Raw genomic sequence first — 24,427 nt, 5'->3', positions numbered from 1 at the left:
TGGGAGATCCTTGAGTCCTGAGATCATCTTGGTGGCCATTCGCTGGACCGATTCCATTCTCTTCACATCTTTTTGATAAGGTGGCCTCCAAAACTGAACACAGTACTCCAGATGAGGTCTCACCATGGACCTGTACAATTGCATTATGACTTCAGGCTTTCGGCTGACAAAATGCAACCCAGCATTCATCTAGCCTTGGCCGAAGCTTTCTCCACCCGAGTGGCCGTCTTCATATCTTCGTTATAACTAGCGATGGGCACATGCTAATTTAGCGTGTTTTCGCTATTCTCTACCAACCTCATTTGCACGAGTGTTTTTTGGAGAATGATTCGCTTTTTCAAAATCACTACTATAATGGATGCGAAAGCAGCCTGTCGGTTTTTTACACGTTTTTTTTTGAAAATCTAGTCCCAAGACTCCACAGGCCTAAGAGGAACACTGCCAGACTCCACAGAGGAAATGGAAATAGAGGGCAGTAACCCAGAGAGTGGGAATCCTGAGCAATAGTCCAGTGCTGTACAGCCCATGGAAGTGGATGTGGAAACAGATTTCCAGACTGCACAGCATGAAAGTTAGTCGAGAGAGAGGCAAGCGATAGCTTTGTTCACTGTTTGATTTTCCAATTTGAAGAACTGCTACAGCAGCGTTTTGGAACTGTTTGTTTTTCCTTTTTTATTTTTCTAGTGACTTTACTTTTTGCAAGCAACAGTATAGAGTTGTGGAAGGGTCTGTATATTTGGGTGGGTCTGAGGACTTGTATTCAAACATTTTCTAGCAGACTCGATAACTCTTCCCTTGTGCCTTGAGCACAAGGTGAAAGCCCAGTAAGCTAAAGGCTATCAGTTACTATTGGGTGGAGATTCTTACTTTCTTAAAGTCTATGCTATCTGTATTTCATATGTAAATCTGCATATTGTGTCTCGCTGAATGTCCAGCTCTCTTGATTGTAAACCGCTTAGAAGTCGCAAGATTGTGGCGGTATAGAAGAATAAAGTTATTATTATTATTCTACATTGTGTGAAAGAGTAATGATAATAAGAATATTAGAAACTAGCGCTGGGGAGCAATAGTATTCAACTGGACTAAGATATGGGAATTTGAACTGGTTTTCATTTGAATATTTGTGTTCTCTTGGTGAGCTAGGCACTCAAAGACACTGCTTGGAGGTGGTATGCACACAGCCTTTCAGTTGTTTTTTATATGGGACAAAGAGAGGACTGCTACTGAACTGAACTATAACCAAGATTGAGGAAATTTTGAGCATTCTGACAGTTATTTCACCTTGGAAAAGGCTGAGAATAAAAATCAGTACATCAGAAGCACCAAGGACTTAAGGGTGTCAGTTGAGTTTTTTGAGTTTTTTCCTTAAACTGAGTTTCTTTGTTCTCAACAACCACCAGCAGCTTCTTCTGTTAAGAAGAGCTTACTTATATTGCCACTGGTCAGCTCCTAGACAGTACTGTTTGGGGTTGGTTGGTGACAACACAGACACTTCTCAGCAGACCATCCAGCACAAACCTGGCCTAAGGTGTCCATCCCTATCAACTTTAAGCAAAATTGAGGGGTTTTGAAGCAGATAGATGCTTTAGAAAAAAAAAAGATAGTTTGAAATCTAATATGGCCACTGCCAGTGAATTTACACCCCAAATGGCACGGGGGCGTCCCTGAAGTTCAAAAACTTATGGAAAAGGGGTTTTGGAGGAGGGGGAACCTAGTTCCAGCCCTGGAACCCTCAAAATTTCATTTTTCCAGACCCCCCCCCCATTTTCCCCATAAGCTATAATAGCCATACTCACTTTGTGCCTGCCTGCCTCAGTTCAGAAGTTCAGCTGGAACAAATGGAGAACTCTGCCTCACCAGTTCGCTCTACTAACTTAGTGTTTAGGCTGCCAGTCGGGCTGATGTTGGACTGAGCCTCGACCCCCAGAAACTGTCTCACTGTGACGGGGGGAGAGGACCATGCAGCTGGCCTGCTATTAATCCCGGCCAAGCCAGGAAGGAGCCACACAGCCTTTGATAAAGCTCCTGATAAATCAGGGTCCATGCAAGGAGCTACTCAGAAGATGGCTCCCGAGCTCCAAAAATATTATATCAAGCTGGCTAGACAGATGCCCCTGAAGGCTGATCATGCTAGCAGCAGACTTCTGCTGTGCAAGTCTGCTTCTTCTCCCAGGCAAAGGTCCTAACAAGAGGAAACTTCTGGGCACCAAGCCTCCAACTTAAAATGACAGGAAAAAACCTGAAAATAATAAAACTGCAGAGCAGATCAGAAACACATCTGAGCAACTTGCTTGCAGAAGAAAAACTGAAGGGGCAAGAGCAAGCCTACTGGTAAGGAGGGAGAGTTAAAAGATGAGCAAGAGAAAATGGGTATTCACGTGGGATCTCTAAGGGAGTAAAGACAGGGGGGTGGGTCATTAGAGTGGGCAGACTTGATGGGCTACAGCCCTTTTCTGCCGTCATATTCTATGTTTCTATTATGCAAGCAACTTGCTTGTTCAGATGCATAACCCTAGCGTTCAGGACTACTAGACATATTGCACTAAATGAATGTATATTCATGCTATTGTTGAACATTTACAGTAGCTGAATTTGTTCCACCTCTGATGCAAGTGCCTATATTGTTTGTGAAGAATTTATCTTCAAATGTTTTTTCTAGGTCTGAGAAAAAGCACTAATATGCAGAATAAGGCTGTGAGATAATCAGTCTCTTCAACTGATGTGGACATCCATCTTGTACCAAGCAAAAGGAGGTTTCTGTGACATCAAGTACTGAAGATTGAACTGAGAGACCCCTAGGCTTTCCTTCAACATAAATTATGTAAGCATGGGTATACTGATATTGCTCAGCTTTCTAGGTACAGAGCAGATGGTGCAGCAAGAAAAGAAGGAGATTCATTCACTAGTTCATTGCACAGTCAAGAGAGACATCTATTGTGTTAGGCCAGGGATCTCAAAGTCCCTCCTTGAGGGCTGCAATCCAGTCGGGTTTTCAGGATTTCCCCAATGAATATGAATTGAAAGCAGCGCATGCACATAGATCTCATGCATATTAATTGGGGAAATCCTGAAAACCTGATTGGATTGCGGCCCTCAAGGAGGGACTTTGAGACCCCTATATTAGGCACTAAGTCCTAGGTCAGGGGTTGGTAACCTGCAGCTCTTCTTGCATGTGGCTGCGATTCTCCAGGCCCCGACCCTTTAATCTCTCTCCCAACCCCATGATCATCCGTCCCCCCCCCCCAAGCCTACCAAGGTACCTAGTGGTCCAGCAGGAGTGCGGCTCTCTCACTCTTATTTCCTCATGGCTACCTTCTAAAATAGCTCCCATGACCCCTCACAGCTGCTCGCATTTCCTGTAGTGCATGGCCAGAGCCAATAGTATCCTACAGTAAACCCAGTCACCAGAATATAAGAAAAACTCATGCTGTTGTAGGAGCTTTCTCTTCTCCCTAGTTACATGGGGGCAGACAGCTGGAGGAAGGGGGGAGGTGATAAACAGCAGTATACAATGGTAGAGAGCACAGCCCACCTTCCAAAATGAAATCCACTTGGTACTGAGAGAGGAGCAGAGTTATTTGATGTTTAGAAAACTAAACAAAGCTTGGGTCTTACAATAAGAGAAGGGAACAGACATCACGGAGGTATGGGACTGATAGGCTGTGAGGATTAATGGGAAGTTACGTAGGTCACCTCAAATGTTTGTTTGTTTTGGCAAAGATGATCCTTAAAATTAATAAATAAGAGAACAGCTAGCAAGACCATAGAAGGTATGAGGTCTGTCCTGCTCCCTTTGCTTCTGACTTTGGGGACAGTGTTAAAAATGCTGGGATGTAGAGAAGACTAAAGCCCACCATCAGGATGTACTTTATTCATGTTTAAGTAGGCTTAAGGGTCAAGGGCAACTGCCCTTTACAAGTTCTTCCCGATTCCACCTCCCTCAAGTCCCATCACTTTCTCTGCAACAATCATAGGGGGAAGAGGTCTAGAGAGAGGAAGCAAGATGTTTACACTCATGAAGAAATAGTGTTTAAAAGGAGATAAAGACAGGTACAGCAAGTGGTGAAAAATTTGAGAACTGTGTCCACCAATGTTCTACACTGGAAAATGCAGCTTAAATTTATTCTAAGTCTCTATATTTAACCCACGCGAGCATGTCAGATGGGCATTACCCAGGATCATCATTGCCCGAAATGTGGTCAGGACCATGCCTCACTGGGTCATATGTTCTGGGCCTGCCCATATATTTTCCAATTCTGGCAGCGACTGGGTCATTATACTACCTCCTTTTGGGTAGATGGTGGACTCCGACTCCAAGAGCGTTATTTGCTTCGCCCAAACCTAAAGGACTTTCAGCTTTTGTGACTCAAGTGATCCTACTGGGCAAAAAAGCAATTTTATCCCAGTGAACCGCCAACTTATAGTCAATGAAGATCTTTAATGATTATGCATGCTTCTTTGGAGCGAGGACACTTTTCCGAGCTGGATACTGGCCTTGGTCACAGATTCTGTTGGATTTGGAAGCGCTTCTGGCAGAGTTTTACGCCAGTTGCTCAAAGTCATCTGTTGAACTTATAGCTTGAGTATTCTTTATCTCCTGTCCTTGGGATTCCTTTGGTTATGTTTGGGGGGTGGGGGGGAGGAGAGGTTATCTTTGTGCATAATTGTAAGTGTATTGCTGGTGTTCTTTGCTTGCATACTAAATTTAATAAATACATTTAAACATAAAAAAGGAGATAAAGAAAAGATAGTAGCAAAAAAAAAAAAAAAAAAAAAAAACCCCAAAGGAGCCAGATAGGTCGAATGATATGACCTTAAGAAAGGAAAAGGGAGTGGGATACAGGGATATGGTTTAGAGACGGAAGATAAACGGGTCTGCGGAAAAGAGGGGGGTCTAAAATAAACTTAATAATTAACTAACAGTGTGACTCCACAATATATTCTACCCCCATCCCGGGCATGCATAGAGAGAAAGACCGGGGAAACGATATCAAATCAGAAGCATTTGGATAGCATCCCACGCCGAGCGCACTGAGACACCCGGGTCTCTCCCCTCTTTCTTCCACCGTCCGCGGTCCAGCATGCCTCTCCCTCCCCTCCCGAGCTACGATGCGGTTTCTCTCCCTCCCCCGCCTGTGGTCCGGCATCTCTCCCTCTTTGCCCAGCGCCCTGCCGGCGGTCCACTATCTCTATCTCCTTCTCAAACACCCCGCCCCTCCCCGTCCTACCTTCAAACCTGTCTTTGAGGTCACCGGCAGCGACAGCAATTTCTTGGAGATTTGCCTGCAGCAGCTCTAGCGCTTCCCCGCTGCCATGTCCTGCTCCCGTCTGACGCAATTTCCTATTTCCGGCTCCAGGCCCGCAAAGGGAGAGCTGTGGGGCTGCTTTGACAGGTGGCTTCTTAGAGCGGCGACTTAGAGGTAATCTTGAGAGCGAGCGAAAGCGATCCCGAAACGGGGGAAGGGGGGGGGGGATGAAGATATGGGAGCTGAGATGGGGAGAAGCGCCTGACGGAGGAGGAAGAGGCGAGGTCGGTCATTTGGTGAAGGTCTGCTCCCTCTGATTTGCATCTCACAGCACTTAGAGACGTTAAGGCGTTGTCGAGTTCCCCCCCCTGGAAGAAGGGCATAGGTTTCACCCTCATGGTCCTGTGGGGACCAGTTTGAGGGCCTTCCTTCCCCTTACCTTAAAATGTTGCTGCAGAGAGGGTCCAGGGAAACAGTAGTCATTCGCATAAGCTATTTGCTGGAACTTGCTCTGTGCTGCATCCCTCCCTTACAGAAGTAGGAACTAGGAAGTTGCAAGCTGCTGGCCAGCCACCCTATCTGCATGGTTTGTGCTGCTCTGAGCTCTCTATAGAGAGAAAAAACTGGGGGGGGGGAGGGGGCATCTCGCCTGTCCTTGGATATCACTGTGTTTATGATAGGCCTTGCATGTGTCTGGCAAAGGGCATCAGTTCTCGGAAGCAGCTCCTAGACTAGGAGTAGGCAATGGTACCCTGCAACTGTGGTGAATAAAGGACCGAAGAAAAGTACTGCAGACAGATGTGCAAGATGCAGGCAAAGTTTATTTTAAGCAAAACAAACAGATTGTTACGTACAAATAGACCACTTTATACAAAATATGGGACCCAACATGGTCCGCAAAGTTTATTTTAAGCAAAACAAACAGATTGTTACGTACAAATAGACCACTTTATACAAAATATGGAACCCGACATGGTCCGTGTTTCAAACAGCATGTCTTCTTCAGGGGTCCCATAAAACGGAGGTGACAAAGGACACGCAACAAATATGCAATGACAATGTATTGCTGAAAACCTACATTATCATCGCTAAAGTATACATCATACAGATCAGGCATATATGTTGCGTGTCCTTTGTCACCACCGTTTTATGGGACCCCTGAAGAAGACGTGCTGTTTGAAACACGGACCTTATTAGATCCCATATTTTGTATAAAGTGGTCTATTTGTACGTAACAATCTGTTTGTTTTGCTTAAAATAAACTTTGCCTGCATTTTGTACATATGTCTGCAGTACCTCTCTTTGTCCTTTTATTCACCACATTTTTACTGCAGATTTGTTGGATTTTCTTTTTGTCCTTGTTCTACCCTGCAACTGCAAGCTGAATATGACCTGCTTTTGAACGTTGTGGTCCTTGAAACCCTGGAAAACTTGTCTAGTAGTCGTGAACGCTAGGATCTTGTATCTCAACTAGCAAGTTGCTTGCAGGGAACTTTCGATCATATTTGAACTTCACCTCCTTCCCAGGGAGCTCTTCAAGCCCCCTTAGGTTTGTTTTCTGCAAGCAAGTTGCTCAACAGTGTTTTTGATGTGGACTGCATTTTGGGATAGTTTTTCTCAGTATTCTTTGGAAGCTCGATGCCCAGAGGTTCCCACTTGGTGGGACCTCTGCCTGGGAGAAGACACAGACTTGCACAGCGGATGTCTGCAGTTAGCAGGATCAGCCTTTGGGGACACCTAGCTAGCCAGCCTGCTTTTATATTTTTTGAGCTCAGGAGCAGTCCCATCATAGCTGCTCGCAGGGCCACCATCAGATATTTCTGGGCCCCTTACTGAGCAATCCTATTGGGCCCCCCACGCACCCCTTCTCCCCCGACCCCCCCCTTCTTCCATGGGCCGAATACACACATACTTTTCTCTGTCGCCGCACTCTTTGACCAAAAGATTTGTAAGCCTGCAACCACGTCAAAGTAGACTCTTTCAACAGGGCCCTAACCTAACCTAAACTAAACTAATCTATACCTATCTATTCTAAACTAACATATGTCTAATACTGAACTAATAACAAACTAACAAACATCTGCATAATAAATAACTAATAAATAATAGTGCTAGTAGCTATAATTCACTTTTGAATGTAAAATCTCAATTAAGGATTTCTTTTGACCTTTGTAGGCCAGAAGTAGATCACAATTGCACAATATTTTTTGTAACAAGTATTAAATGTGTTTTTATAAATACTGTAAGCTTAATAAATATATCAGAAAAAACTACACATCTGAGCGCAGATCTGAACATACACATCTGTATGATCCCATCCTCCTCAGCTTGCCTATAGCTGCATCATGCATGTTAAAAATGTATATGTTGATATGTGCACCTTCCTTCCTTCCCATCCATCCTCCTCAGCCTGTCCTTACACATCCACAGCTGCATGTTAATGATGATGTATATGTTATGATGATAAATAAGTATATATGAGCACATCATTAACATGCAGCTATGGATGAATATAAAAAAGAAACAATATTCTGTACAATTGTCAATTTATAAATCAGCGTCTACTCCCCACTCTCTCTTCCCCATTTCCCTTCAGCGTCCTCAGCCCACTCTCTCTCCACTTTCCTTCAGCGCACGCACATAAAAACAAGCAAGTAATTTATATCATTTTCATTCTATTCATTCATAGAAATTAAAGTCTAAATAATGCCAGTCACATAAGAAAACATGATTTTACAAAAATAATTCCCTGCACAGTCAAGCCTGCAAGGATTACTAGATGTCTTTCAGCAGCTCCCCTCCCTCCCCCTTACCTTTGTGGCCAAGTCAAAATGATCTACCAACAATAAAATTTTAAAAACACAAAGCATGCTGTACGCAGAGAAAATGTTAATTATCATTTATATTCCGCGGGTTTTCAAAGAGGTCAAGGCAGATGACTTTATGCAATGTCACCTCAGTAACAACTATACAAAAATAGACAAATTTTCCCCCTCCCTTTTTACTAAAACGCGATAGCGATTTTTAGCGCAGGGAGCTGCGCTGAATGCCCCACGCTGCTCTCAATGCTCATAGGCTCCCTGCGCTAAAAAACGCTATTGCGGTTTTTAGTAAAAGGGGGCCATAGTGCAAAATATAGACAGCATATATAAATTCTCAAAGCAGACACATTTTCATCACTAAATTGAAAATAAAATCATTTTTCCTACCTTTGGTAATTTCATCAGTCTCTGGTTGCACTTTATTCTTCTGACTGTGCATCCAATATTTCTTCCCTTCTTTCAGCTTCCTGTATGCTTCCTCTCCTCCAGACCTCATTCGCTCCCCAAACTTTTTCTTTGTTTCACCCTGCCCCTTCTTTCTTTTTCTCTTTCTCCATACTCCCTTTCTTTCTGTATGTCTGTTTTTCTCTCTCTCTCACCCTGCCCCCTTCTTTCTTTCTTTCTCCACACCCTCTTTCGTTCTGTATGTCTGTCTTTCTCTCTCTCTCCGTGCCCCATTTTTCTTTGTTTCACCCTGCCCCCTTTCTTTCTTTCTGGCTTCCTGTCCCCCCCCATTTCTTTCTTTCTCCCTGCCCTCCCCTATGCCACCACCATTGGGAAAATGCTGCCACCGACACTGGGGAATAGGCTGCCACTGCCGCCATCGGGAACAGGCCGGTGCCGAGTTTGCCCTGCTTCTCTTCCTCGCAGGGCCGACCAACTCTCGCCACCCGACATCAATTCTAACGTCGGAGAGGACGTTCTAGGCTATCTAGGCAGCGATTGGCTGGCCCAGAACGTCCTCTCTGACGTCAGAATTGACGCAAGTGGCGAGAGTTGGTCGGCCCCACAGGGAAAAGCAGGGAGAACTCGGCTCCGGCCTGTTCCCGATGGCGGCGGTGGCACTCAAGTGGCTAAAGAGCCGCAGTTTGCCGGCCTAGGGAGAACACTGGAGGGTGGCCAGCTGTGCACCCCCTTGGGACATAAACCCGGGGCGGGGAAGACCGCCCCCCACCTTGGTATGCCACTATCTGTACCTCACTCCCTCCCTATGACCAAAAATTCTCCTTCTTCTATTCCCCATGTACACAATCATCTCTTTCCCTCCCTTCCTCTCTCCCAAGTCCATGCCTTCTGTGTCCAAAAACCCATTCCCTCCCCCATCTCAGCATCTCTTTCTCTCCCTTCCTCTCTCCCAAGCCCATGCCTTCTGTGTCCAAAAACACATTCCCTCCCCCACCTCAGCATCTCTTTCCCTACCTTCCTCTCTCCCAAGCCCATGCCTTCTGTGTCCAAAAACACATTCCCTACCCCACCTCAGCATCTCTTTCCCTCCCTTCCTCTCTCCCAAGCCCATGCCTTCTGTGTCCAAAAACACATTCCCTCCCCCACCTCAGCATCTCTTTCCCTCCCTTCCTCTCTCCCAAGCCCATGCCTTCTGTGTCCAAAAACCCATTCCCTCCCCCACCTCAGCATCTCTTTCCCTCCCTTCCTCTCTCCCAAGCCCATGCCTTCTGTGTCCAAAAACACATTCCCTCCCCCACCTCAGCATCTCTTTCCCTCCCTTCCTCTCTCCCAAGCCCATGCCTTCTGTGTCCAAAAACACATTCCCTCCCCCACCTCAGCATCTCTTTCCCTCCCTTCCTCTCTCCCAAGCCCATGCCTTTTGTGTCCAAAAACACATTCCCTCCCCCACCTCAGCATCTCTTTCCCTCCCTTCCTCTCTCCCAAGTCCATGCCTTCTGTGTCCAAAACGCACTCCCTCCCCCCTTTTGTGTTCCGCGTTTGCCTCCCAGCCCATCTTTGCAACTCTCTCAGCAAAACGGAGCTCGAGCCGCGAGGCTTGTCTTCTGTTTCCTGCCTGCACTGCCACGCACAAATAGCCGACCGGAAGTATTCTCCGACGCTGCTTTGCTTAAGCCCTCCCTCCGACGTCAGCGCTGACATCAGGGAACACTTCCGATTGGCTACATGTGAGCGGCAGGGCAGGTAGGAACAGAAGACGAGCCTCGCGGCTCGAGATGTATTGAACTCCGCGGGTTCACCGTCCAGCTCTCTCCTGTGTACCTGGGGCGGCCCGCCCCCTCCCTAGACTGTGGCCTAGGATCCTGGGGGAGCCCGGGCCCCCTGTCAGCTCTGGGCCCCTGGATCAGGACTGGTAGTACTGCCCTGATGGCGGCCCTGGCTGCTCGCATCCCTGATTTAATTAGGAGCTTGAGCACAAGCTGTTTGGCTCCTTTTTGCCTAGGATAGGACTAACAGTGGACTGGCTGCATGGTCCTTCCCCTTTTGCGGTGTGTTTTCCGGAGGTTGATGATGTTCAGTTCAACTGGCAGCCAGAAGACCAGGTTCGGCCAGTGAATCTGTGAGCCAGATTTCTTCTCCATTAATTCCAGCTGAAGCAGGCAGGCACCACATGGCACCGTGAGTAAGACTATTGAAGCCTATGGTGATAATCAGAAGGGGTCCCCAAAAGTCAAATTTAAAGGTTTCTGACCCCAGAGCCTAGGTCCCCCCACCTCTAAAACCCATTTCCCTATGATTGTTTAAAATCTAAGATGGCCACTGTCACCAGAAAAATCTTGCCAAAAATAGTCCACAGGGATCTCCCTGAAGGAAAACTATCTTTTTTTCTCTTTCTGCCTCAAAACCCCTCAATTTTGCTCAAAATCAACTGGGATATGGACCTCCTTCATGCCTTTTTACCCCTATATCATGCCAGGTTTGCGATGGATGGCCATCTGAGGAGCATCCATGTCCCGTGTGTGATGGAGCAAGTGGGAGAGGACCGGTAGCCTCGGGCTCAGCCTTCTCCGAGGCCACCAGGGCTAGGGATCCACATGAGGCATATTCTCAGGGGAAGAGACCCTTCCCAGGACCCTCCAAATCTGTATTGGCCAAGCACAATCATGTGGGGGCCCAGGGGGACCCTTCCAGAGTCAATGAAACCCCCAAGGCTTCACCCTGAATTTTGGGAGTCTTATGTAGAATACTTATTTGAACAGCCGAGGATTCTCAGCGTCTGTTAGCAGCTCACCAATGGCAGTGGCGCAGGGGCCCCTACCAGACAAGGATGCAGACTTGGACCACACACGTTGGGCCAATAACATTATCTGAATCTCTTATGGATGTTCCTCCCTTCTTGATGAAAGAGGCATTTCTTTGATGCATTTAACAACTGCTCCAGTCTAGTGAGTGATGTGCTATGTGAGTTAGGCAAAATCCCTGAAATGGAACAGTTGTGTATTTATTTAATTAAACTAGGTGAAATGTCTCCTAGCCTTAAATAACTAAACACAGAAATAAATGTAAAGAAATCAGACAATGACATTTTATTCTTAGTTTCTTCTAAGTGTTTGGTTTACTAAAGCTTTTTTTTTTCTCTCTCTCTCTCATTTTGAGATGATAGTTAAGCCTTAAATCTCTCTTGGCTGATTTTCCTTAAAATTTGCCATCGAGTTCTTTGCAAATAGTGAAATGCTTTTTACTGTATAAGTGCTTTTTGGGCATTGTGGTTTGCCTTTCTAACTGCTAATATTTCATCCTCTCACAAAAAGCAAGATAATTCAGTTTTATTTTAATAACTACTGCATTTTTCTCTACAGTATACAATATCAAGATGAACAGTCGGTCAGAAGTGCTGGAGGTATCAGTAGAAGGTAGACTGTGGAAACAATGCTTATTTTGCTTCACACCAATTCCACTACCAGAAAGAAGGGACTTATTTCATTGGAGCAGTGGAAAAATAAGACATGGATCGTGACTTCAAGTTTATTTATGGGAGAGTTTCATCTGATGAACTTGACAGCACTTAAAAAAAGCTTTGAGAGATTTCAAAATAAAGTAGTGTTTCTCATATGGAGAAACACTGGTACCCTTGTCCCTCTCTATCTTCTTACTTCCTCTTCTATAACCCTTCATTGTAGTTCCTTTCTATCTTAACTCTGTAAACCGTGCCGAGCTCTACGCTCGCGGAGATGGCGCGGTATACAAACCCAAGGTTTAGTTTAGTTTAGTTTAGAAAAGGAAGTGTTGGACCCATTCCAACACTTCATTTGCAAACATGCTCATGAGGTAAACCTAAAACAGAACTTAACAAACATAAATTGGAAAGGACCATGGAAGCATTTCAGGTAGATAACTAGTATTTCTGAAGTAACTTAAGGCTAGTTCTGGGCAGAATTTTCTAGTCTAGGTCCCAAAAATGACAGACTAAATAAGGTTATTGAGGCCAGCAGCGTGCCTGATTTTAAGGCCAAATGGGATAGACACGTGGGATCTATTCACAGAGAAAGGTAGGGGAGGGTCATTGGGGTGGGCAGACTAGATGGGCCATGGCCCTTATCTGCCGTCTATTTCTATGTTTCTATGACACATATTTTATATCATACTCATAGCAAATGATATGAATGTGAGTGCTGTGTATTCATTTGGTTCAGTAAAATGTTAACGATATTATTGGACTATTGTATTGATAATGAATGTCACTGCTGCAGCCATAATAATACAACCACATTTTTGACTATTGATATGTGGTAGAAAACTGGAACACTCTTCCGGAGTCTGTCATAGGAGAAAATACCCTCCAAGGATTCAAGACTATGTTAGACAAGTTCCTGGTGAGCAAGAGCGTGTGCTGGTAGGGCTAGTCTCGGTTGGAGCGCTGGTCTTTGACCAGAGGGCCACCGCGTGAGCGAACTGTGAGCAGCAGTGGCTCGTGGCCAGTAGGGAGTGATGTCTATGGGACGGTAATGGAATGGACGTCGGGACATGATAGTGCAGTAATAAGCGCCTGCTTTTCGTATGATTCTGGGTAACTCTAGTTAGATACAAACATATGTGTTAGTTAAGGCCATACCCAATAGAAGCTTACGAAAAATTGGTGAATAAAAATCTGAATATGGATGTAGCCAAGGCCAGAAAAACACACTACAGATTAATATTAAGGGAAAGCATAATAATATTCTTTTTATGTACTTTGCTATTAAGTTAGATCATGAAGGAAATCAGGATATAAATGGACTCCATTTTGTTCTCTTGTCTTTCTGTATCTGTTTGGCTGAACTCCATTTTGTGTTCAACTTTTTTCCCTGTCTTTGTTCAGAGTTTTCAGCTTCTAGCATCGTGGTTCTAATTGATACCAGATGTGCCTTAGGCTGGGTAGGAAGAGCATATTAGATTTCATATTCCAAACTGAGATATAACATGTATGAAATGTGAATGACCGAGCTATGAGGTTATGAATGTTTGGGGCCCCAAGTATGAATGGATATGAAAGAATTTATATTAAAAATGAAATGGTTTATAAAAAGAAATTTAAAGGAAGCCTGAGCACAACATCTGGAAATAATTAGTCAGAGGCTGCTGTTCTAGCCTCAAACATAGGAGAAGCCCACACTTAGGACTGTGTAACATGAAGCTGTCAGCTTAGGGAGAGGGGGAACAGCCCCTCCTTCTCCTTGACTGCCTTTTTCTTTGAGGCTCAGAATTTCTCAGCACCTTTTTAACAAATGCGGATTTCTCTTAATATACCTTTGTGAAAAGGATAAAAGGAATATTGGATATGTTTTAAAATATTAATGTATATTCAGAAATGAATGTAAACAAACAAATATGATTTCTGAAACTTTTAAACCTATAGAGGAATTTTCTTTGTCTAACTTTAAACACCACCTCTGTTAGTTTGATTGGCCCACACAGCCAATGATGTCATACTGAACTTAAGGTATATAATGGGGAGCTTCGAAGTATCAAGTTGAGCTCGATATCAGAAGGCCAGCATTTTGGCAACTATAACGACCTCCCGCTAACGCAACTAGCCTTTTGATGTCCATGATAGAAAAATAGAAACAATAAAATTAAATATTTTGGTGAACCTTGCGTTAGCATCATTTTTCATGTTTTTGTTATTTTTCACATCTTGAGTGAAAGCTAGCAGCTTAATTGGCAACTGCAGCTTTATGAGTGCGCTGGCGTCCAATGCCCATGCTCAACTGCTGGGCATGATGGACCACTGGTCTGACCTAGCAGCGGCAATTCTTATATTCTTATATTCCAAGACTGCATCATATACTCATTTAACTGCCTATATGTGATTGATATGGTAGAAAATTGCTAACTTCCCTGTTGATGATACTAGTGTTTAATCAAGAAGGAGAATAACTTGCATGGCATGGCAAGTGTTGCTCTGGCCATCTTGTTGGACAGACCATGAAGAACTTTATCTACTTCATTTTCTATGTTACAGTGAAAAAGAGGTCAGAGGTATTGTTTCACAAATAAAGACAATTAAGGGCAAATTCTATAAATGGTGTCCCGATTTTAGGTGGCCTACTGCTTTCTAACCATCAATCAGGATGCATGTTTTAAAAAAAAAATTATCCCAGGCAGGCTGCCACAAAATATCAAACAGCCAGAAACACTTTCACCGGGACCCCCAAACCACCTCAATGAAATCTTGATACCACCTAAAGAAAACGAGGCCTACACAGCAGACAGAAACTGGTCAGATTTCCCAGACACACAATGGCATGACCTAGACAAACTACAAAAAATACAGCCATGCAGCCTGCGACCTCAACCACTGTCCCCCATACCTGTTAAAAGTCGCCAGCACTAGATTCCGCACCCACCTCATGTGGTGGATTAGTTACATGCTCACAGGGTCAATTTTCACAAGAAGTCTCCGAAATCATCATAACCCCTATTCTGAAAGACTCAAAGGGAGCAACAGATCAGCCATCCAGTTACAGACCTATAGCCTCAATACCGTTGTACGTCAAACTAATGGAAGGCCTTGTAGCAAAACCTCTCACCGAATACTTAGAAAACCACTACATCCTTCACTCCTCACAATCAGGCTTCAGAGGCAACTACAGTACAGAAACACTACTAGACTCTCTCCTAGACACAGCCAAACAACACCTAAGCATAGGCAAAAAAATGCTACTCATACAACTCGCTCTCACAGCAGCATTCGACCTAGTAGATCACGACATCCTACTACAAACACTGGAGGCAATAAGAATCACAGGCAAAGTCTACAATTGGTTTGAAGGATTCCTCCGCTCAAGAAGACACAGAGTAAAAGCAAACAATGAACAATCAGAATCCTGGAACAACCCTTGCGGAGTTCCCCAAGGCTCCCCACTATCACCAATACTCTTCTACCTTTACATAGCCACACTTGGCACATGCTTAGACAAACAAGGTATAATGTCATATAGCTACACAGACGATTTCACCATCCTCCTGCCTTTTGACCAAACCACCCCCAACACAACAAACTATACATTGCACTAGAAACTATCAAAATGGATGAGAGACCACAAATTAAAAATGAACCAAGACAAAAACAAATTCTTACTTGTTACCTTGAGAGGTCTGATAATGAGATACCAGCAACTGCTATGCTGCTTGTACGATTTGCTATTGACTCTGCCAGAGAATGAATGCTTAAGTTGTTCTTTAAGTTTAAGGATATACGTATATCATTTAGGACTAAATTAGTGAGAATGTATCCAGATGTGTCACGAATAACCCAAAAGAGAAGAAGACAATTTCTTATTTTGAGACCAAGGGCCTTGCAGTTGGGTGCGACGTTCATACTCAGATACCCCTGCAAATGTGTGATGATCTATCAAGGGAATAGATTTGTCATTTTTGAACCTCAGCAGCTAATAAAGTTTATTTCTGCTAAAGAGCAAACTTGGTATTCTTGAGAGAATTTCTGTTTCAAGTTAGCTCAGTTTAATAAGGTTCTTGTATCCACTCAGCTACTATCTTTATTTTCCTTGTAATCTTTGATTAGAAAATTCAGCAAATGCATAGCTCTCTTCCCCTTTAATTGAGGTCCAATTTTACAATCCAGTATATTTTATATTTGAGTTTAAGTTTTTTTACCTTTATGATGAGAAAAAGAAGTTATTTTTGGTTTTCTTATGTAAATTTTTCATTATATATTATTGTGTTACTTCAATGTTGGAACTGGTATTGTATTATTTCTTTGTTTTGACTAATAATTATGTCAAAAAGCATAAAATAAAATTAAGATTAAAAAAATAATAATAATTCTTACTTCTAGAAAGAAACAAAACCCCAACCATAACAAACCTAGAAATAAACTCCATCATATATCCCTAACAACCCAACCTAAAACTGCTGGGAATAATGATAGACAAAAGCTGCATCATGCAACTTCAAATTAGCAAAACGGTTCAGAGGGCATTCGCAACCATGCACAACTTAAGACAAGTCCGAAAATGCTTCAACAACGAACAATTCAAACTCATAGTACAAGTGTTAATCCTAGGACTCCTGGACTACTGTAACATACTTTACCTGTCATGCCCCACCAACATGCTAAAACAATTACAAACAGTCCAAAATACAGCCCTAAGACTAATATACTTGCTGAAAAAATACGACCACATTACCTCAGCTTTCCAAGACTCATACTGGCTCCCAGTACAAGCACGCATACAACACAAATTCTACTGCACCCTATTCAAAGCCCTAAATAGAAATGGACCAAGCTATCTGAACAACCGCCTAATCTGGAAAAACACATCCAGACCAAGAACTCAAGCACACTTTACCCACCCCCCAATCAAAGGCATGCAAAGCAAAAAAATATGACGGTCTACTAGCCACCAGAGCAGCAAAAATAGACCACCATCTCTCAAATATGTTGACCAAGATGCCCAACTACAAAATATTCAGGAAAGAACTGAAAACCATACTATTCAAGAAATTTGTCAATTGATCTAACCAAATAGTATCGACCATTCCCAGATCCTGACACATACTATAACTATCAACCTTGTAATCTCCCAGGCTAATTTCTTGTTGTAAACTACCTAGAATTGAAAGGTATTGGCAGGATAGAAAACATCAATGTAATGTAATGTAATGTAATTGTAGGCACCTCCGTGAGCCTAGGGAGGCGCTAAGGGCTGCCTAAGCTCGCCTAAGACTAGGTGTGAGCATGATTGAGCCCAGAAGTGGCCATAGGCAATCCTAGGTGCCTCCTTAAGTCCACAAAAGGCACCTGAAATGTAGGCCAGCAAAATGCTGGCCTACATTTCAAGAAGACATGGCCACTGAGCTTATCGTGACATGGGATCTCCCTGCCATGTTAAGTTTAACGGCTGTGGCAACCCGTTCCTCTTCCCCTTCAAGAAGACTATCGGCAGGAGAGATGCCCAGTCCCTCCTGCCAAAATCCCCTCCCCAACCCCACAAAGATCGTCGGCAGGAGGGATACCCAGTCTAGAGGATGACTCGGGGAAAAAATTTGTCGCCATCTTTGTTATCTGGTTTCTGCTTCCCTCATCTTCTCATTCAATTCCTTCCATCCACTGTCTGCCTTTTCTCTTCCTCCACCTCTCCCCCCACCCCCAATTGGTCTGGCACCCATCTTCTTCCCTCCGCTCCCCCCTTAATCTAGCATCTCTCTCTTCCCCATTTCCCTTCTGCGTCTTCTCCCCACTCACTCTCTTCCCCAGTTCCCTTCCGCATCTTCTCCTCACCCACTCTCTCTTCTCCAGTTCCCTTCTGTGTTTTCCCCCCACCCACTCTCTCTTCCCCAGTTCCCTTCCGCATCTTCTCCCCACCCACTCTCTCTTCCCCAGTTCCCATCAACGTCTTCTCCCCACTCACTCTCCTCCAGTTCCCTTCAACATCTTCTCCCCACCCACTCTCTCTTCCCCAGTTCCCTTCTGTGTCTTCTCCCCACCCACTCTCTCTTCTCCAGTTCCCTTCTGTGTTTTCCCCCCACCCACTCTCTCTTCCCCAGTTCCCTTCCGCATCTTCTCCCCACCCACTCTCTCTTCCCCAGTTCCCATCAGCGTCTTCTCCCCACTCACTCTCCTCCAGTTCCCTTCAACATCTCCCCACCCACTCTCTCTTCCCCAGTTTCCTTTTGCGTCTTCTCCTCACCCACTCTCTCTTCCCCAGTTCCCTTCCGCGTCTTCTCCCCACTAATTCTCTCTTCCCCAGTTCCCTTGAGCGTCTTCTCCCCACCATTCTCTCTTCAGTTCCCTTCAACTTCTCCCCATCTACACTCTCTTCCCCAGTTACCTTCAGCGTCTTCTCCCCACCCACTCTCTCGTCTCTAGTTCCCTTCAGTGTCTTCTCCTTTCCACCCCCTTCAGCATCCTTTGCACAGTCCAGCAGCCTCCTCCCTCCCGCCATCCGGGCATCTCCCTTCCTCCCCCTTACCTTCGTGGTGATTTCAATTTTGTTTCTACAAGAAGTCGGAGTCTTGAAGTCGCGTGTGGCTGCCGGAAAGGTATCCTCTGACGCAACCAGAAACAGGAAGTTGCATCAGAGGAGACCTTTCCGGCAGCCATACATGATTTCAAGGCTCTGGCTGCTTGTAGAAACAAAATTGAAATCGCCACGAAGGTAAGAGGGAGGGAGATACTCAGACAGCTGGCAGCGGCAATCGGTAGTAAGGAGGGAGAGGGCTGCTGGACCACGTAATCAGTGACCGCATGCGCTGCCTCCCTTAACTGTAGAGACAAGGCAAGTCACCGCTCCACGGGGCGGTGAATGGCCTTCTCCCCATTCCTGTGGCAACCATTTTTTTTGCCACCGTATCAGCGGGTTAATCGTGGGTAACTGCCACCGGGTCATTTTCTAGCCCAGACCCTCCTGATGATGATCTTTGTGGGAGGCAGGTTGTCCAGCAGGAATGATACCCAGTTCCTCCTGCCGGAACTCCCCCACCCTGAAAGTAGCCCACCTGGAATCCCCCCCTACCTTGAGATGGCCAACCGGATGCACCCTTCCTGCCTCCAGCTGGCTGGCCCACCTTCACTAGAATGGCAGGCCTGCCCCTTCCTGGTGCATCGTGGAATGGCACTTAAGAGCCCTGGGCCAACTGGAATCTTAGGCCTCTCGGAGTGCATTCTGGGATGTACTAAGAGTAGCCTAAAATTTTGACTGGCCAGATCCCTTAGGCCACCCCCATGGGTGGGCTACTTTTTGGAGTGGGGGGTTCCAGCAGGAAGGACTGGGCAACCATCCTGCCACTGATCTTTGGAGGAGGGTTCCAGCAGGAGGTATTGGGCATCCCTCCTGCCGGTAGTCTTCATCGGGGGGTGGGGATGGATTGCTGCAACCACTAAACTGATAGTGGCAGGGAGATTCCCTTGCCGTGATCAGCTCAGCAGCAACATCATTCTCTAACTGGCGGCTGACATGGACACAAGTTAGAGAATCGTGGTGTTATTTATTTATTTATTTTTTAAATTTATATTCCACATATCCTTCAATTCTATGTGGAATATAATGAAACATCCAAATAAATAACAATTTACAGCCTTCTCATGCAACACATATTTCAACAAAACAACATAATACAATAGATATATAACAATACAATCAGCAATGAACGAACAACAACAAAGCAAATAACCATCATCTCTATTGCTTTTATTTGACTGAGACTTGACTGCTGGCTCATTACTCGCTGCTACAAGTTGAAAAAGCACGCAGAAATAAAAAAGTTTTCAGCTTTTTTCTAAACTGTAAAATTGATGTTGCTTGCCTAAGATCCGTAGAAAGCCTGTTCCAACAAATAGGACCCTGAACAGAAAACATCACTTTCCAGTGACTCAGAAGTCAGACAAGGAGGGCAAATCAAGACAAAGCTTATTGCTAGAACGTTAGGCAGGCTTAGGCACAATTCTATATAGGATGCCCATATGCGATTCTCAAAAGCCGCTTAGGCGGCTTCTGAGACCGGGTGTCCTATACAGAATCTGGTCCTTAATCTACAGTAAAAGAACTCTGCCCTACAGAGAAGAGCATCCTATATTTTGTTATTTATAATTCTAATTATAGAAGTCTTATCTACAGCAATGCTTCCAGCAGTTTACTCTTGCAAAACATCTCAGCTAATCATTTAGCCACACTGCAAAGCCAATCTTCCATTGCCTACTCAAATGGTTCAAAAGAAAAAAATAACTTTATGGTCATAGAGTCTGTGTTGAAACCTTTGGGGTCCTTTTATCAAGCTGTGGTAGGGGTTTAACGCGCGTAATACCGCGCATTAAACTGCCTGCCACACTAGCCGCTAACGCCTGCATTGAGCAGGCATTAGTTGTTTAGCCTGCTGCGGGGGTTAGCGCGTGATAAAATGTCCGACGTGCTAATCCCGCTCGCGTGGCTTGATAAGAGGACCCCTTTGCCTTTTTTATTGTTTTTTTCTTTTTTTTTTTTTTTTAAATCTTAATTCATTTTTAAAACTCACAATAAGTGTAACATAAAATACAAGCATTTTGTACTTTAACATCACTTAATATATCATCAAATTCGAACTCTCATCAATTATTCCCCCCTTCCCTTATACCCAACAATTATTCATAAGCAAAAGAAATCATGAAATATTCCCACCAGCTCCATCCTGGACGTGTATGAACAAAAGGGAAAAAATTAATATTTATTCTATGCAGTAATTTCAATCTTTATAGTATCTTGTTAATGGCTCCCAAATAACCTGAAATTTATTAAAATTTCCCTTCTGCATGCCAATTATCCTTTCCATTTTGAATATGTGACACAAAGAGTTCCACCAAAAGCTATAATTCAGCCTATCCCAATTTTTCCAATTATTCGTAATCTGTTGTATGGCAACCCCTGTCATAATGAGTAGAAGCTTATTGTTATTAGAGGATATTTGGCTTTTAGCCTTCATTGCCAAACAATACGGTGTCATAGGATAATGCCACCGGATCATCTAACAAATTATTTATTTGACCCCATATTGATTTCCAGAAAGCAAGTATCAAAGGACAATAGAATAACAAATGATCTAATGTCCCAGCTTCAAGATGATAGTGCCAACATCTATTAGATTTAAAGCTATCTAACTTCTGTAAACGAACCGGGGTCCAAAATGCTCTATGTAACAGAAATAAACAAGTTTTGTCTCATAGATGCAGACACTGTACATCTCATCCTCCAAGTCCAAATACGTGGCCATTGAGATGCAGTAATTTGATGCTTGATCTCAATGCTCCAAATGTCCCGAAGACTAGTTTTTGGTTTCTTGTTTAAAAATCCAGATATTAATTTAAACCACTGAGCGGTCTGATGTCCCAGGAAGTCCACCTGAAAGCATAAGAGCGGCAAACTATATTGATTACTGAGATTTTTCCATTCAGGGAACCCAACCTGAATGGCCTGCTTCAATTGCAACCATCTATAATTTTGTGATTTATTAAGACCGAATTTGTATTGCAATTGTGAAAAATCAAGCAGCTTACCATCTGAAATAACATCATCCAAAGTACGCATACCCGCCTTCATCCAATACTTCCAGATGATCTTAAATCCGCCAATTTGAATCTTGGAGTTCAGCCATAGGGTCTAATGAGATGATTTATGAACCGAAATAGGTGTTAAATTATTAACACATTTTAAGGTTTTCCATGTATCTACTAGGATTCTATTATCCTTATATAATCTAGGCATCTTAATACTTAACACATGACTCAACCTCAATGGTGACATGAGTTGCCATTCCAACCATAACCAGTCTGGGAGATTTTCCATGAGCTCAGGGAGGATCCAGTACATACCCTGACACATAATATAAAAGTTGGGAAAATTTACCCCACCCTCCGCAATTGTTTTTTGTAGAAATACCATGGCAATTCTTGCTGCTTTCCCCAGCCAAATAAATTGTGTCAGAATACTATTTAATTTTTTATAAAAGGACACCTGAAAATCAATGGTAACATTCCCATTTGGTAACAAACCATAGGCAAAATCATCATCTTAACTGTATGGACTCTCCCCCACCAAGACAAATGTAATGGGTTCCAATGCTCACACATTTCTGTGACCTTCAGCAATAAATATTTTTCATTTACTTTCATAGTTTCTTCTAGGGTACTTTTTATCCAAATATATAAAGATTTTATACCCACTTCCTTCCCAAGAAAAGGGAATGTATCAAATAATCCTTTTATACAATATACATTTAGTGGAAGAACCTCTGATTTGCTCCAGCTTATTGTTTTTTTCTATCTAAAGGGAAGTAGAGTTCACTTTTATCAAAAGGCTTGGTACACTATTGTAATGGAAAAGTTGGCCTTGGAAATCATAGATTGTGGATAGGATAAAGTTCATAGATATTCCAAATCTCCAAACATGCATTCCAATATTCCAGACAACTATGTTCCTGAATTACAAAAGGAAATGGGCCCTCTACTTTCTAAGTATTCTGTAATATAATCATGTACCTCAAGACCAAAGGGGAAAAGAGTTAGCTCTACTTCAGTTTCTTTCTAATTCTTAAAAAGACGTGATGCATCAGACCCATTCTTGACCTAAGAAGTCTAAATTTGTCTAAGAAAAAAAAATGTAAAACAAACCCTGGAAAAAATGATGTTGGCATGGTGAATGGAAGCTTGAACACGAAGCTCCGTCACAAAAGCGAATAAACTGCATCTTCCCTCCGGATTAGCAGTTGCTCTCCTCACGGAAAATAGATCTGAAGCTGTGAGAACATATGATGACCAGAAAAGATTAGAAAAAATAAATATACCTCTGGTGGTGAAGATTCGCCAGCTAATGGAGAAGACTGAGGGGCGGGGGGGGGAGTTAGTGGACCAAGCACATGAGATAGCAATGTTGCGCCCTAAAGCTGATGAGGATATGTATGAGGTGTGATAAAAAAATACAGTGAATGCTGCTGCTAAGCACTATCCAATGAAAAGTCATGGATCTTCAATACAGGAAATGGCACATCAGTGAGTGACAAGTATTAACGCGTTCCATGCAGTCATTCAGTTGTGAGCTAAGGTTGAGATAATGTGTGTTTTAAAGTGTGCCGTAAATCATGGATCACGAATCACATGAAATTTTGTCTCAAACTGCAAAAAAGTGCTAAAAAAACATACAAAATGTTAAAATTAGTTTATGGTAATGCTGCAATGATCATGAATATGGTTTACAAGTGGTCAAAGCAATTTTATAATGTTTGTTAATCTGTTGAAGATGAGGAGAGATCGTAACATCCTTCATCATCAAAAACCCAAGAGAATGTTGAAAGAGTAAGTGAAATGATGCAATCAAAAAGGCGATTGACTATTAGGGAAATTTCTGAAGATCTGAACATCTCTTATGGTTCTGTTCAAAACATTTTAACAACAGATTTGAACATGAGGTGAGTGAGTGCAACCTGAGAAATGGGCAAACAGTTTCAATCTCCATCACGACAACGCTCCATGTCACAATCGCTTCTGCTATGGTAATTTCTGTCAAAACCATCATGATGTGTCCTCATCCACCTTATTCATCTATCTGGCACTGTGCAACTTCTGGCTCTTCCCCAAAGTCAAAAAGACCATGAAAGGTAAACATTTTGAATCGATTCAGGACATCAAGGCAGCCACGACAGCGCAACTAAACATTCACGAAAGAGGACTTCCAGGACTGCTTCAGAAAGTGGCAAGAACAATGGGATAAGTGTGTTTAAAATGAGGGGGTGTATTTTAAGGGGGATTAATGGCAAAGTATCTTTGACTGTAATAAATTTTTATTTAAATATTCTCCATATTTTTAATCACACCGTATGTGGAGATTGCAGTGAGTGACTCTTAAGATCACAAGGCAGGATGCCATCTGGTAGTTTACAGAGCTAAAAATGGATATCGCTGTGGTGTGATCTGTTGTGCAGACAATGTTGGCAGACATGAAAAAAGAAAGAACCGGGCTCTAGACTTGAAGAGGTGGAAAACCTCATGGATTTCAATGATATTATGCTGCAACTTATACAGGACTATCATAAGCAGGATCATGTGGAGTGCCAAGAGATTCAAGACATTACTACTACTTATTTCTATAGCGCTGCTAGATGTACTCAGTGCTGTGCATTAAAACATTCAAGAAACAGTCCCTTGTTAGTAGAGCTTACAGTCTAGTTAATGGACAAACAGGACAGTTAGATTCCATGGAGATTGATGGTACTTAGGCCCATGAAGGGGCCACGGACATTTGGCGCTAGACGTCTAAAGTTGGCAGTGGGAAAATGCCCATCTATAACATCTATGAGACAAACTTGGGGTTTTTTTTTGTTACATAGAGCAGTTTGGACCCCAGTTCATTTACAGAAATTAGATAGCTCTAAGTCTAATAGATGCTGGCACTGTTATCTCGAAGCTGGGACATTAGATCATTTACTATT

General features: G+C 43.4%; 1 protein-coding gene and 1 long non-coding RNA gene across 3 annotated transcripts in view; one reads left to right on the top strand and one right to left on the bottom strand.

Moving 5' to 3' along the window:
• The window catches only part of AGPAT3 (1-acylglycerol-3-phosphate O-acyltransferase 3), a 123,103-nt gene extending 117,772 nt beyond the window's left edge, over positions 1-5,331 (bottom strand). Inside the window, exon 1 of one of the 2 annotated variants that reach the window (XM_033941999.1) lies at positions 5,229-5,331. The gene's annotated coding sequence lies outside the window, so the exon portion shown is untranslated. The remainder of the gene's footprint in view (positions 1-5,228) is intronic. The other variant, XM_033941998.1, reaches the window with a different exon arrangement.
• LOC117359365 lies at positions 5,282-12,109 on the top strand. Its single transcript, XR_004539214.1, has 2 exons — positions 5,282-5,420; positions 11,833-12,109. It is a non-coding gene; the product is annotated as an uncharacterized LOC117359365 (long non-coding RNA).
• The last annotated feature ends 12,318 nt before the right edge of the window (positions 12,110-24,427 follow it).

The sequence above is a fragment of the Geotrypetes seraphini genome, chromosome 4 (genome assembly GCF_902459505.1).
Source record: "Geotrypetes seraphini chromosome 4, aGeoSer1.1, whole genome shotgun sequence".
NCBI classification, from domain to species: Eukaryota; Metazoa; Chordata; class Amphibia; order Gymnophiona; family Dermophiidae; genus Geotrypetes; species Geotrypetes seraphini.
Note: the sequence above shows the minus strand (reverse complement) of the source record. Positions and strands in the feature narration are given on the sequence as shown.